Raw genomic sequence first — 17,184 nt, 5'->3', positions numbered from 1 at the left:
AAGAGAAACATTAAACAGATTATCACATAAATAACTGAAACTTCCATTCTCATCACAGCAGTAAAGCAACATAATAATATAATTCAAATTGGGTAAGTGCTTTGAAGCACATGATAGGGGGAATTAACCTAGTCTCATAGAGCAAGGGGTGAAGTGGGAGAAGGTAGGGTGGAGCTTACATAAGCAGAGAAAGCATTACTAAAATAGTCCAAGAACACTAAAATGAATCTAGCAAAGAATGAGAGCACTGAAATCTATTAAAATAGTGCTTACATTAAGTAAATAAAAACATGACATTAAATTATATCTATGATACAAGATCAGTTTAATAAAAATGCTTAAAAAAAAGAGTAAAACATTTTAAATAAATAACCCAAGACATAAGTTGATTATTTCTGGGGCGCCTGGGTGGCGAAGTCGGTTAAGCTTCCGACTTCAGCCAGGTCACGATCTCGCGGTCCGTGAGTTCGAGCCCCGTGTCAGGCTCTGGGCTGATGGCTCAGAGCCTGGAGCCTGTTTCCGATTCTGTGTCTCCCTCTCTCTCTGCCCCTCCCTCGCTCATGCTCTGTCTCTCTCTGTCCCAAAAATAAAGAAACGTTGAAAAAAAAATTAAAAAAAAAATAAGTTGATTATTTCTAAAAGCTGGTATTGTTCGGTATTTAAAAAATAGCTTTATATTTATATGCTTAAAATTTTAAAAAGAAAACTCTTAGAATCAGGGGAATGAACTGGACTACCTTGGGGAGGAGGGATGGTATTTTTCAAACATATGTTTGCTTTATTATCTATACGATTTCACTGAGGAAAACAAATGTAATAAGTAATCATCTTAGATTAAAATCTACTTTAGGAAAATCCCAGGGCCATATTATGACTACTGCATATGTGTATGCACGTAAATATCATTCATATTTATACATAGTACTTAAAGGTCACTATCAATGTGTTGAAATACAGCTTTAATAAATTTGTTCATCTGGTCATCATTACATAGGAACTCAGGGTGGTTACTGAAGATTACATGAAAGCCATCTTAGTTTTATATTAAAACTTTAATTCTCAGAAGTAATGGCAGAAGTCAGTTGTACAGTAATCAATGGTGACTCTTATAAAGTATTTAATATATGCCAGCAATTGCTCAATGTTTGTTCATACGCTTTATCTCATTCACTTCTCATAAAACCCCTGAGAGTTGGGTTTTGCATACTAATTTATGAAATAAGATCAAACTGAGGCACAAAAAGGTGAATAATTATTTCAGTCTCATAAACTGGAGCAGTGTTCAGCCTCTAGAAATCCTAAGCATTAAAATCAGTATGATTTTCTTCACATACATAATTTTTAATAAAAATAATATGAAAACATACTATATATATATAAACACACACACACGTATATATATACACAAGTCAACGAATATTCTCACTTTTCCCATAACTAATTTGATTGTTTTGCATGAAATAACATATAATTTATTAAAAGAATAATTATGTTGCTTGTTCTTAGCACACCTATTCAGTAATATAGTATCTAAAGGCAAAGCTAGACTGTAACACTGGCTATGCCTTTTCAATATATAATTCTTTAATATTGAACATGACTTTGAATTTGGAGTAATGATGTCTGGGGGTAAGTGGAGGGCATTCTTAAGAATCAAATATTAGAAGGGATAAGAGTAGCTTTTTACAATCAGAAACATTCTTCATGTTGGATAAGTACAGGCATTTGCTCCTTCTGAACAATTATTGAGCACTTCCTATGTGCAAGATACCGTAAGAGACTCCAGGAACACACAGATGAATGAGACATGGAATTTATATTATCGGAAAAGGATTCTGGGTAAAGAGACAATGACAGGTGATGCCATGCACTCTGAAAGAAATAAGGAGAGAGAGGGAGAGAGAGAATAATAAAGATAAATGTAGTCAAAGAATTGCTTCTAAGCATTGATATCTGAGAAAGGCCTAATGGAAAAACTGGAGCATTAGGAGGAACATGTACCATAACAGTGTAGGAAATTAAGCTTAGGAGTTCCCTGAGCTTGCACGGATGGGTTAACAAGGCATAAAGAAATAGAAAGCCACAGGATGAAAGCATCGAAGATTAGGTAAACAAGATTAGGTAAACAGGGCAAAGGCCCCCATTATAGGACAAAAGTATAGGAAATCTCAGGATGGAAGCATCCAAAATTAGGTAAACAAGATTAGGTATTCAGGGTGGAAATGCCCCCCAACTTAGTACAATAGCAGAAAGCTGCTTTCACAGGAAGGAAGGACAAAAATAGGAAAGTAGGACTTTACACCACAGCAGGGGGAAGTTGCTCAGAGTGGAGCTAATTAGAAAAAAGAAAGGTGCCTTGTTGACCCTGAGGTAGCATGCTCTGTCTTTCTTGTCCCCTAGGCCAGTTTAGGTAAACAGAGGTGGCTCCTCATGTATGCTGTAAACAAGCTTCCGCCCAGTGCCAGGATTTTGTTTTGTATTGGTCCAAACCCCTAATACCGCATTATCTTCAAAACCCACTTTCCCTCAAGCCCATGACTTAAAGTTCACGGTTTCATTACCTCTTTGTGCACATCCATCACACTTGTAAGCCTTCTGATCCTAATAAAAACAGAGCAAGGACCCTTACTCAGGGCTCTTGTCTCCTCCCGGACATTAGCCTCTCTTGCATTTCAATCCTGCATCCTCTCTCTTGCTGGACAAGAAAGAACTTCAGAACCAGAGTGTACGACATAACAGGATGGGAGGCCAGCTACTGTGGCCTTGCGAGAAAATGTGGGCAACTTCCTATGGCTGGAACACAGTGGTTCAAGGGAAGTGGTTGGACATGAAACACAAGAGAGCCCAGACCATACAGAGATTGATAAACACCAAAGAGCTCAGGTTTCCTCCTGAATACAATGGCATGTTATTGAAGGATTTCAAGTGAATGGTCATATGATTTGATTTATATTACAGAAATTTCATGTTAAGTCTATAGACAGCTTAGTTCCAGATTCTAAAAGCTCTCAGAAGGTTTCATAGCAATTGTGTTTTTCTCACAGTGTGACATTATTCCCGTATCTTCTTCCTACGATGTTTAGACTTGAAACATTTTAGAAATAAATAGGCATATAGTCTTTCCGAGTTAGTCCTGGAGCACAGTTGAGAGGAAGTGTGTGGGTGTGTGATGAGGCCAAGTTGCCAAGAAAGATGTCCATATGCTAGAGTCAAGTAGTTGTGTGGGCAGGCCACAGACATCACACAGACATCACCACAGATGTCCTAGAGCTCTAGCACTCACGGGTCTAAGGAGTAGTGTCAAGATCCCATCCTTTGTAAAGAAAGTGAATGTTTTGTAATAAACATGTATAGAATTAAACCAGTCAAGCTACTTGTTCTGATTTGACACCCAGGATAATTAAAGTTAACAAGACAAGAATGAAAGAGGCAATAGAGACATAGAGTGAAAAAGCATTAAGGAACATCTTACCTAAAAGGTGTTTTTTTGAAAAGTGATATAATCCAATAAGGATATCAAGTTCTATCACAATGTTCAATAGTTTTCTCTGAGCTAACATATTTTATATTTGTTAGATCATCTGCTTAACGATTGGGACAACCCAAACTTTGGATGGAAAAAATAAAAGCATATTTAAGTGAGTTGGAATTACAAAAAAATAAACTTTATTTTCCTAAAGTCTGTGACATAGTCAGCTTTTGGTTAATTATGAGACTAAATTTTTAAAAATGTTATGATGCCTTTTAAAGCACCCATCAGCATTTTAGTTTGTATATCAATCTTAAGGCGATACAGTTATCTTTGTGGGATAAAGTTGAAGGATAAAGTGGCTTAGTCACCTGCATTCTTTGCTCTGACTAGTGTTAGGAGTAACCCTAGCTACCAACAAGAGACAGATGCCCCCTTGCATTCAAAGAAGCTATCCTTACTATGACCCAACAAAAACAAGTGTTACTCACATCCTTGCTTACAGATGAGAAACCTGAGATTCTAAGAGATTAAAAAAATTTGCCTAGGTCAAAGCCACATAAATTGGGAAACATCACTCATGTACTGGTCTCTTTGCCTGTAAAACTTGCATGTTTTCTGTTACCTGGCTTAGCCTGTGCAAATGAGGCAAGAATTTTTCTCTCTGGCTTGATCAAATTCTGTAGGCTTTCTTTTCCTCTTTCTACCTAGGAAAATGTAGACCTGTTTTTCTCTTTCCCATATAGGTTTCTTTTCTGAGTCATTTATAGTTTGTTTTTCCTTTTTCCTAGAACAAGGGCTAGCCCTTTCCTGGCCCCTTCCTAGCCCTTTCCTAGAACAAGGGCTAATTTGTTAAAACATACATAGAAAAACACTTGTCCTGGTAGAGCTTTACTGTTTCAAATTGTCTTATCTTTTGGCAGGACATACTAATCATTTTTCAGTCCTTTGATTGATATTCATACAGCATCTTTCTCGACTGACAGTATTAAGGCCCAGATATAGAAAATCTTAAATAAAAAAAAAGAAACCTAATTTGCAATCTTATTTTCCTTCTACCAAAAGGAAGCCTACCTGTGGACAATAATTTCATACATTAACCAGATATCAGGACCCTTGGAGGAAAATACATACTATCGTGTTGAAAATTGAGTATTTTCAGAAAATGGTGAGCTTTCCCAGCTTATGACTATAGCTTTAATAATAAGAGAGAAGCTCCAGCAGGGACAAGGGCAATTAAAACCAATCTGAAAGCATGCAAATGAAATGGATTATAAAACAACTAAAGTAAAATTACCTAAGGAAACATTTGTAAGAGCGATTAAAGACTTGGTAGAGGCTGATTAATCATATTTAGAAGTGAAGAAAAAAGTATTCTGAACAAATGTAATTGCAAATAAGTAAATAACTGCTATTTATTTGAACATGTATTCTTTCTGATATAAGTAATGTTTCACATAATATACTATCAGAAACATTGATTTAATGGAAGAGAACATGGGACTAGGTATTGTGCCATAACATCATTTTGGTATTAACTTGCAGTGTAAATTTGGACCACCACTACCTGTCCCTAGTAAGGGAGTTGACCTAGAGAAGCGTTTCTTAAAGTATGGCTCTAGACCATCAGCCTCATCCTCATCATCATTTGAAAACTTGCTAAAAATGCGTATTATTGGGCCCTACCTAGACCCACTGAATTGAAAAATTTGAGAGTGGGGTCCTGCAGTCTATAATTGAACAAGACTTCTATGTATATCTGAGGCACACTAAAACCTGAGACCCACTGAACTGGACCAACTGTAAAGTGTCCCTAATATCAATATTCTCTGGTTATATAAGGTATTTCCCAAAATGGTTTAGCTCAGGGTCAGCTACCTTCCTCTTCTAGGACCTATGTAGCTCACTAAGAATGTAACCATGATATTGAGGCACCTAGGTGGCTCAGTTGGTTAAGTGGCTGACTCTTGGTTTAGGCTCAGGTCATGACCTCATGGTTGGTGATTTTGAGCCGTGCATGGGGTTCTGTGCTAACAGTGTGCAGCCTGCTTGGGATTCTGTTTTTCTCTCTCTGCACCCGTCCTCTGCTCTCTCAATTGCTCTAAATAAATAGATAAACATTTAAAAACAAAAAGAAGGGGCACCTGAGTAGCTCACTTGGTTAAGTGTCCAACTTCTGCTCAGGTCATATTAGAGTTCATGAGTTAAAGCCCCATATCAGGCTCTCTGCTGTCAGCATGGAGCCTACTTTGGATCCTCTGTCTCCCTTCTCTCTGCTCCACCCCCACTCTCACACACTTTCTCTCTTAAAAATAAATAAACATTAAAAAAAAGAATATAACCATGACAATGACATGTGAGAAAGTGTCAGGAGATGAATATTAAGAAATTGGATACATTACGGGAGACTATTAAGACTTTATACTTGGGGGCACCTGGGTTGCTCAGTTGGTCTCAACCTACTGACTCTTGATTTTACCTCAGCTCATGATCCCAGGATTGTGAGAAAGAGCCCCACAATGGGCTCCAGGCTAAGCATGGAGTCTGCTTAAGATATTTTGTCTGTCTCTCTCTCTCTATCTCTCTTTTCCCCTCCTGCTCCTCCCCCACTTGCATGCATGCACTCTCTCTCTCTCAAATTAAAAAAAAAAAAAGACTTTAGAATCAGACTGACACTGATTAGGAGGCATAAAAATGAGAGACACTGTCTCTCAAAAATTTGAAGTTTAAAATAATTTAGAATAAAAATAACATATTATCAAAGTAATGAGGTCAATCACAGACTTAAGATATTGGGACATTAGAGATGGGAAAACCTTAATTCATTTATGCTATTATTTGTTGATAAAAAATCTGAATCACAGATAAGAGAAATAAATTGTCTCCAGTCAGCTTGTGAGAAAATAAAAACATGCTGAATCTTCATGTAGCAGGTGATTTAAAAATACTTGTTGAACTATATCAAAAAGATTTGTGGAGTGGAGGTAAAACAAATTAGTTTCTGTATGTGCACGATTCTCTGCACTTCTGGAGCAATCTGGATGTGGCTTTAAAACATTCATGTAGGAATCATTTACTATGTCACTGCCTAGAGACATTTTTGGAACTTCTAGGATTAGCTTTCAACTTAAAATTATCTGGAAATGAGTCATGTTCAATCTATTCCATCATATCTTTATTTCTCATTATGCCATGAATCAGAAAGTTGGTCACAGGTCTCTATACACAGCTGAATCTTATGTAACCTTAGCTACAGCTGACCACAGGTCTGGTCTCAATGCCTGAAAATAATATAAAACAAAACAACAACAATGACAAAAACAGAAGAAAACCGTGGTTTTTGAATACTTATAAAGCATTACTACATGTAGCTCTATTTAATTTCTCATGAAAACATTATTGAAAGAGATAAATCATCTTTTTTGATGTTCAGTCATTAAGGTGAACAGCGTGCTTAGATACTGTATGATTTAATGAGGACACATAGGCTCTGCTCATGTATGCCAATTAAAAAAAAATCATTCAACATACATTTTGCACTTTCTATTTGTCTGGTCAAAGTGCCACACCTTGAGAATATAAAGATGAATAAGACAATATCCATGTCTCAATCACTGTTTTTTTTTAACGTAAGCATTTATAGAATTCATCAATTCATTTTAGTAACCAGCTCTATGATAACTCAATTCAGAATTTCTAAGGTAATATAAGTTACGAATAGTTGTACCAATCGCTGGATACTTAAGCAAACCATAGTTAGAATCCAGGCCCATTAATGTCTGAATATTTCTGATATTTCAGGTAGATAATTACATTAACAGACTATGTATTTCATTTCTTTTTTAAAGCAAACCTATGACATAAATATTACCTGTATTTTGTAGGCAAGGAAATGGAAAACAGAAACCTTCGGTGACTTTCAAAGTCACACTAGAAGTGAATGAGGGATCTAGGATTCACAGCCTGGTCATATTCTGAGTGGAGAGATTTTTTTCTACTCATTTAGAACATTTTGTTTTTTAGGGGAAAAGAGAGATAAATAGAAGAATGGTAAGGAAAGGAGAACAAGAGAGAGAGACAGAGAAGAATGTAGGTATGCAATTCTTCATACATAGGGGCAATACTTGGTCTATTTTGATAATCAAATAAATATGTGTCAACCTAGACATCACCACAATTCTGAGGGGCAGGAATTCTTAGACAATATAGAGAAGTAAAAAATGGAACATTTTTTATTCTGTTACTTTTGCAGCCTCAAGTCATCTAGGTCTTCTAACATATATTATATTTATCAGTTGATGGACTGATGAATGGATAAAGATGTGGTTTACATATACAATGGAATACTACCTGGCAATGAGAAAGAATGAAATCATGCCATTTGCAGCAATGTGGATGAAACTGGAAGGTATTATGCTGAGTAAAATAAGTCAGTCAGAGAAAGACAGATATCATATGTTTTCACTCCTATGTGGAAGTGGAGAAACTTAACAGAAGACAAGAGGGGAAGGAAAGGGGGAAAAATAGTTACAAACAGAGAGGGAGGGAGGCAAACGATAAGAGAATCTTAAATACAGAGAACAAACTGAGGGTGGATGAGGGGGGTGGGGGAGAGGGGAAAATGGGTGATGGGCATTGAGGAGGGCACTTGTTGGGATGAGCACTGGGTGTTGTATGTAAGCGATGAACCACGGGAATCTACCCCTAAAACCAAGAGCACACTTTACACACTGTATGTTAGCCAATTTGACAATAAATTATATTTTAAAAAATGGAAGGGAAAAAAAAGACTGAACATGGTTTAGAGTTGTCTCTCTTCTAGGTTTTCTCATGGGGCTACAAAGATAAAATTCAGGAAGTCAAACTCTAGGATCAGAAGGAGAGACAGGGAAGAAGCTTGAGATCCTCTTTGTCCCAAATCACATAGCTCCTGTAAGTGCAGAACTTACCAGGCCTGATGGGGTCCTGGCATTGGAAACGCCATTGCTGACTCCAACCACAAGTCCAGGTAGAAGCAATGGATGCATCAGTTATGCCTTTGAGGGAAGACATTTTATTTTGCAGAAATTCAGCATCCTGGGGGGGAATATCTCAGCAACCCAAATGTAAATCTAAATGCCACTTATGGAATTACCGTTTTGTTCCATAGCCATAATTTTTCCCCTTCTTCTGCACTCTAACAACAATATGGAGATGGGAGGGATCCAAGGAAGAATAAAGGGTCCCATTCCTTTCTCCAGGTAAGTTAGAGAGAGACACTCCCCAGCCTGAGGCAGATCCACTCCAAAGGCCAGTGAATGAGGAGTTCCTGGGGGTACCAAGAACGGTGTCTGGAGCTGTGGTGACATAGGACAGAGAAGAGAAGAATGCCCTGGAATCACCTGGTACTACTGCTCTCGGCCTCGATTCTGACTACGAAGAATATCAGGAAGTTATGCATCAACCAGAACTGACGACGTGATGATTTGTGAACGCAGGGGGAGAAGACAAGGGAGGGAAGGTGACAATAAATCGACCACTACAATAAAAATAAGTACAATAAACAAATAAAATATATTTTACATATCATTACTTGATTTAATTTTAATAATATTTGTTTTAAAAAATCATGCCACAGAGAGAAGGACAGCCATGGAAAGTAGTATGCGCTACAATCCAGAGAATCAAATTTTAGAATCTAAATAAAGTCGGAATTCTATTAGGATATCATTTACCATAGAGAAAGGACAGAATAGTTTGTCATTCACATAGACTGGTTTTGAGTAATCATAATTATGAATTTTGTAACACCTCCTCGGACGAATCTTACTCTTTGGCAGTTCAAAATTATTCTTCCTATGATGTCCCTTTCCCTACAGAGAATCTCCAGAAGCTTACATAGAGAATCACAAGTTCACCCATAGATAGAAGGAATAATAACATTTTCCTTTTTCCAGCAATAAGAAATGCAATTATTTATTATTATTATTTTTTTGGAGAGAGAGAGAGAGAGAGAGAGAGAGAGAGAGAGAGAGAGAGAGAGAATGAGTGGGGGAAAGGCAGACAGAGAAGACGATAGAGGATCCAAAGCAGGCTCTGTGCTGACAGCAGAGGGCCCAATGCAGGGCTCAAAATCATGAACCATGAGATCATAACCTGGGCCGAAGTCAGAGGCTTAAATGACAGAGCCACCAGGCGCCCTGAAATGCAATTATTTTTAATTGCCAGAAAATGATACATTTTTGGAAAGTTGGCATCTTTGCCAACCTGCAAAAACACTGTCACAGTCCATTATTGCTTTGAGGTATCTTTGAGGAGCATGTCCCTCTGGCTTAAAAATTCTCTAAAGCTTCTTAGTATGGGATAGAATCTCTCCACATTTGGCACTTGCCCACCTCTTGCAATATCATACCATTGCTCCTCTCCATATTTTCCCTGTCTTCATTGTCTTAGTTTCCAAAATAAATAAACAAACAAACAATAAATAAAAGCAATTTGTTCTCAGATCACTATAAATGTATTGGCCCTAGGGTCTAAAACAATTTTCACACTTTTTTTTTTGGCCTTGTAAATTTCTCCTTCAAAACCTAGGTGAAAGTTGTAACCTTTGTTAAACCTTCTTTCAGGAGAATGGATACTTAGTACTATGGTATCCTGCTTTCATTATTCTGTCATAGCACAGGCTATATTCTTTTTCTAGTATTTTGTCACTTGTCCAAGCTCCTCAGCTCAGGGGCCATACTATAGTCTTCTCTATAGTTCTAACATCCTATGCAGAATTGGAAAACATGTGTTGATGTCATGTGTTCTAAAGAATAAAGGATTATATGAAACACAATAGGAAATAAGGAAAAAATGGCTCTGTGAGATTTTTCCCCCCATTATGGAGATGGAAACAAGAAAGTTATACCTAACACTTAGATAGCACTCACTATATGTCAAGCACTGTTCTAAGTGCTTTGTATACACATATGAATACATTTTTTTTCAACGTTTTTATTTATTTTTGGGACAGAGAGAGACAGAGCATGAATGGGGGAGGGGCAGAGAGAGAGGGAGACACAGAATCGGAAACAGGCTCCAGGCTCCGAGCCATCAGCCCAGAGCCTGACGCGGGGCTCGAACTCACGGACCGCGAGATTGTGACCTGGCTGAAGTCGGACGCTTAACCGACTGCGCCACCCAGGCGCCCCCACATATGAATACATTTAATCCTCATTCTAACTGCATGAAGAGAACATTATTATCCCATTTTACAAATCAGAAAACTAACACATACACAGAGGTTAAGTAACTTACTTACCATCACTCAGTTGGTGCATAGAAGCATACTATAAACCAGGCTGCAAACACCATACTCAACTACCTCTCATAGGCCCTAAGAAAAAAGTCTAGAAGTACTTCAGAAGCATGCATTCACTTAGCTGCACTTGCTATAGTAAGAGCTTTAGTTAACGAACTAAACATTAATGAGCTGGGGCTAGATCAGAGGATAAAGGAATAGCTACACTCTGGTCCTAGAACTATTACCAATTATCAATGAAGCTAAGGTCTTCTGGTTAGGATTTTTGTAACATTTTTGGAACTTCCCAGGATCTCAATTTCCTCATTCTGAAAGGGGAACAATCACAGCCCCAAATTCATGGGATTGGTTTGAAGGTGAAAATAGACAACACTCATGAGATGCTCAGCACAGAATCTGCCACATGAAGATAAAGTTGAAACTAAACAATCAAAAACACTGGCGTCCCTATGCTGACCTCTGTCACCACCACCACATTTGACTGGTCAGGAATTTGCATGGCAACTATGACAAGAGAGAAAAGGGAGAGACACTGTAAAATGGGACGAAGTGAAGGTGAGGCACTGCACCCTTTAATCTTGCAGGCATCTTTTTTTTTTTAAATAAAAAGTAGTAACTTGAGTATCAAAGTTGTATTAGACAGTCATATGAGTAACCTGTAGACTCCCCACATTGCCTCTCTGAGGCTGCCTTTCAAATGTCACATCAGCTCAGTACTTCACATCTTGTGACTCATAATGTTGTATGAGCACTTTATTCTGACCATCCATAATACATCTGAATCTGACCATGATCTCAATTCCCTCTACTCCTGCAGAGAGACAATTCATGGACTGAGTTCTTGAATCACGATCTTAGATTCAATTTCTAAGTTTTTGTTATTTTTTTAAAACTCTCACCTATTTTATTCAATGTTTAGCCAAGCAAGAGATTTAAATTATGCACAACCTAGAGACATGAAAATGAAAGCAAGCAAAAGACATTTCTCTCAAATGCTCAGCTTGTACTCACGTGCAGTAGGCTGTATGTTGGAATCATACAGAACCTTCTGTGCCGTTTCTCTTTCCCTTCCCTAAAAGAAGACTCCGAAGGGTTAGAGGAAAGAATTAGTCTGAGGCCACCAAAATCAGGATATTGGTGGCCCTTTAACATTCCCTAAAAATATACACTTAATATGAATCCAATTTATAAAACCTTTCCCACAGCTTATGAAAAAATTTTAAGCTCGTAGTTTTACTATGTTATTTTGAGTTGTGTTGTCTGAGACAAAAATACTAACAGACAGATTTAGAGAAAATGTTTGTTTTTACATAGTCATACATCCAATCTCTAAGTTTATGGAATAGTTATTCAAAATCCTTTGCTACTACCCTCATTCTGTGTCTTCCCTCCCCATGGCAAACTGAAAATATAACTGAAAACAAATCAAATATTCATCAGCCTAAAAAACACCTCCTCACTTGTCCCCAGGAAACAGCCACCAGGAGAAATACAGTAATATTACATTTTTTTAGAAACAACCCAATATACAGCACTGACTATAAAATTCACTTGTTGTATGTTATCTTTATTTTTCTAGAATCCTATAATTCATAACTAGTGTTTCTAGTTGTTTTTCTTAATTAATCTAAATAGCAGCTGCCTCTTCCTCAGATGATTTTATTTAAAACAAAAACTCACAAAATTAATTTTACCTATTGGCAATATACTGTGATTTTTATTCTTTTGTGGGTAATTACGACTTCTACTTTTAATGGGTTTTTTTGACCAATTCTGATTATATCTCAAAATGGCTTCTTAAATGCACTCCCAAATGCAAAATGTCAGATGTAAAGAAGAAGCAAGTTTGGAATTTACTTCTCTAGCAATGATACAATGTTCCTGATAGAGTAGGCAGTTAGCCAGATATGAGCAGGGAACAGGAGTTTTCCGACCATTAAGAAGGGCAGAAACGGGGAGCCTGGGTGGCTTAGTTGGTTAAGCATCTGACTTCAGCTCAGGTCATGATCGAATGGCGGTTTGTGATCTCAAGTCCTGCGTCCAGCTCTGTGCTGATGGCTCAGAGCCTGGAGCCTGCTTCTCTCTCTGCCCCTCCCCAACCCTCACTCTGTCTCTCGCACTCAAAATAAATAAATAAATAAATAAATAAATAAATAAATAAATAAATAAACAAACAAACAAACAAACCTTAAAATTTTTTTTAAAAAGACAAGATGAAGGAGAAGAAGGGCAGAAACAAGTTTCAAACAGCAGGAAAACACCAGGAACACACATGAGCTTTTCTCTATAACAACTGCCCTACAGTAACCTATACCTTCATTAAATATATTTACATTGTGATTTTGACACTCTTTGTGGGGGATGGCTGCCATGACACTTCTGATAAGGACCATATGGGGCCCAACCCCTCCCTCCCGACCTGTAGGGGGAGACCCTTAGATGATTGGGGGCAACCCGAGTCAGAGACCACCCGAGCTATGACCCATAACTCTTACAGCATAAAAAATGAAGACAACCTGACCCTCAGTGCACTTGCTGCCTCTGGGCCTGCCTGTTCTCCCATCTTGAGAGAGTACTTTCACTTCAACTGCTATTAAATTCTTACTTACTTCAGAGTTTGTCTCTGAATTCTTTCTTTGCTGAACTCAAAAGCTGCTTTGGGGGGTGGGGACAGGACATACTACTGACATCCCCAAATGTTAATAAAATAATATATTCATCAAACACAGTATTCATATCAAGACTTTCTAAAGCTATTTATCCTGTGGTCTTAACTAAATACCAGGACAAATGCTTGAAAGACTTAGGATAGATGGGTAAGTCCAATTTTTTAGTACTCATAGAGATCACAGAATTAAAAAAAAATCATTTAAACAAGAAAAAAATTACCCATATAATTTTTTTCCATTGGAGCTAAAATCTAGACAGAGCTGAGATCCTTTAAAATGCTGAAATAATAAATAATAAAATAAACTAAGTATGTTTGCAATAAAAACAAGAATATTGTGAAGAGACAGGCTAACTGCCTTGGGCCAATGGTAGAGTATTTAATAAAAACTGAGAGAAGTGAAATTAACCAACGAATTTTTACTTCCAACAACAAAAGTCTTCATTTGTACTATAAATGGTAATACAAATGTAGGCCATCAAAGATTAAAACCAAAAAGAGGGGCGCCTGGGTGGCGCAGTCGGTTAAGCGTCCGACTTCAGCCAGGTCACGATCTCGCGGTCCGTGAGTTCCAGCCCCGCGTCGGGCTCTGGGCTGATGGCTCAGAGCCTGGAGCCTGTTTCCAATTCTGTGTCTCCCTCTCTCTCTGCCCCTGCCCCGTTCATGCTCTGTCTCTCTCTGTCCCAAAAATAAATAAACGTTGAAAAAAAAATTTTTTTAAAAAAACAAAAAGAGGTAGGATTGTAGCTACAGAATACATACCTGAGCAAAGGTGTTCATCAGATGTAAGAGTAAAACTGCTCTTGGTAATTATTCAAACATTCCAGAGAATAGAAGAATTTCCTAAAGACTAGTGATGAAGAAAAATGAACTTGTAAGTTTATCACCTACCACACAAGACTTTATAATGGATTATTATCCATAGCTTGTAAAATTTTTAAATACTATATAGTGATTATCAGAAGCCTATATAAGTTTATGAGAATTCTTGTCAACAAAACTTTTTTTTAACTGAATCTTTTTGCTAAGGAGTTATTGTAAAACACAGTAATTTCAGTAAAGATTTGATGAAGTCTCAACTGAGACAGATCCTTACCAACAGAAAGAAAGCATGGAGAACAGAGGGTGCACAGTTAGATCCAGCGTTGTACCTCAAGCACAGATGACAATTACTGTGAATGACTGCTTTAATGCCAAAACAAAGGGGGTTTCCTGGCAAGTTGGTGAACTCTACCCTGTTCAACCTCATAGATGTAAATGCAGAAGATGTAGAAGACACATTTATTAAATTCATTGATGACACAGGGCAGGCTGACTAATTGAGTTAGATCAGATTCAACACTTAAAAAGGCTTCAGTATGAAGGATCTAATAATGTCAAATTTAGTTGATTTAAAAAATCCACGTGCCACTATGTCCAAGGCACAGTGGAACACACAAATAAGACAATCCAAATAACAGAAACCTATTAACAGTCCTGACTTGAGGAAATTTTGTGTTAACAGCTTTCTTAGCAGGCTCAAGCATAGCTACCAAATGGTAAACTGGATATTCTCTTTGATTCAAAAGATCTGATGTAGGGTACCCATGAAAGGACCGAGTCTCTAGCTCAGGACTTAAGAAATAAAGTTACTCAGCTAAGGAGACCCAGAAATGCCATACCTTATATTTGGCACAGAAATTTGCCATCTTCTGTGACTGTGTTTAAGAATTATTACCTAAAAATGCTAATTCTTGTGTATCATGCCAGAAATGGTGAATAAGAATAATCTCCATGGGAGGTTACAGGAAAGTTATTATTTAAAGAAAAAAAAACATGTCAGGCAATGTCTATCATTGTAAAGATTTTGGTAACACTGATCTATGTGAATAGCTCTGAACCTCAAGAAATCTATACAGGAGAGGAGACACAACACACCAAATGTTCACAAAAGTTTCAGATTCAGTAAATGGCTATATGCATGAGAAAGTTACTCTAATTCTTATTAGCCTCTAAGTTATAAGGGAGAAAATACAGAAAGGATTTTAAATGTTGAAAAGTGATTTTTCTCAGAGATTTTAACAAAGGCAAGGTTTCAATCGTTATTTAAATCTGTTCTTTTCTTTCACCACCATACCTTTTTAAGAGGTAAATGAGAGTGGCTGATCTGTCTCTCTAGGTAGAAGAGTGTGTCATTTTCATGTTCTCAGTAGGTTTTCTTTTTTACCCAAAGTTGTAGTTGAAGGATGTAGCCAATTGAACAGAAACCAAAACGATAGTCCAGATGAGCTGAAACACATCAGTCACATTTACTACAAATGTAAACTCTGTGGCCTAAGATGACCAGGGTAATGATGCCACGTGGTCAGTGAAATCAGAAAGAAAGACAATGTGGAATTCTCATTCCTGTGGGCAAGGTGACACTCCCCTAGAATCTTAAGATAGAGACACATACAAAATTGGTAGGTGTCTGAGGTGGTATGGCATTTCCTGGTTCTCCTTAGCTGAGCAATTTTATTTCTTAAGTCCAGAGCTAGACACTTGGTCCTTCCATAGGTACCCTATATCAGATCTTTTGAATCAAAGAGAATATCCAGTTTACCATGTAGTAGGTATGCTTGAGCCTGCTAAAAAAGCTGTTAACACAAAATTTCCGCAAGTCAGGACTGTTACTAGGTTTTTGTTATTTGGATTGTGATAACCATTTTATATCCAATCAGTACAAAGCAAAATTCCTACAATATGAAGGAGCATTGGGCATATTATTGTCCTTTTTGTATTGGAAATTTTTTTTTTGATCGTTGTTACACTTAAGGACAATAGTAAGGGATTCCAAAAAACAGCGAGAATAGTGGAGGGTAAAACAAAACAAGAAACAGCTGACTCGTTATGAAGAATAATGGATTAGAAACTTTCAGCCTATAATTGAAGAAAATCATGAATATATGATATAGTCATCATGAATATATGATATAGTCAAAGTACTATGAATAAATGGTCTAACAATCTCTGTTCCCATGGTATACCACAATTGAGTTGTTCTAAATGACACATTTTATTTAGAATGATTAAGCACTATCCTATTTAGTATTCAGTAAGACTATAACCACTTAAAACTGCTTTATTTTGGGGGTGCTGGGGTGGCTCAGTCAGGTGAGCATCCAACTTCGGCTTGGGTCAGGTCTGTAGGTTCAAACCCTGCATCAGGCTCTGTGCTGACAGCTCAGAGCCTGGAGCCTGCTTCGGATTCTGTGTCTCCCTCACTCTCTGCCCCTCCCCCACTGGTGCTATCTGTCTCTCTCTCTCACTCTCTCTCTCAAAACTAAATAAACATCAAAAAAATGTTTTAAAAAGTGCTTTATTTTGGACTACTGAGTACACAGAAGAGTGAGGCGGTTTTCTAAATTATTGCTTCTAATTAAATAATAATGATAGTAATAGCAAATGTTATTATAAAAGCAAATATGTAAATTATTCATAAATAAATATTACCTTGGAAAACAAGCCTAGAGAATAAGAGAGTTTATATTGCCTCACTTGCTCGTTCACAGCTTCAACTGACACATAATAGGCAGATAATAAGTTTCCTTTAAAGACTGGAATAAACTGCGGACTAAGTGGCTCTGAGAAGTGTTCAAGCTGCCTGACCCTGAAGGCATATACTTGAAGACAGCCTCACTGAGATGTCCTCAGTTTCTAAAGCAAATGAGGAAGGTCCAAAAATATCCTGCTCCTTAGACAGGTCGATTTTTTTTTAACCTGGTGTGATTTATGCAGAGAATCTGT

This window comes from Felis catus, chromosome D1 (genome assembly GCF_018350175.1).
Source record: "Felis catus isolate Fca126 chromosome D1, F.catus_Fca126_mat1.0, whole genome shotgun sequence".
NCBI classification, from domain to species: Eukaryota; Metazoa; Chordata; class Mammalia; order Carnivora; family Felidae; genus Felis; species Felis catus.
Note: the sequence above shows the minus strand (reverse complement) of the source record.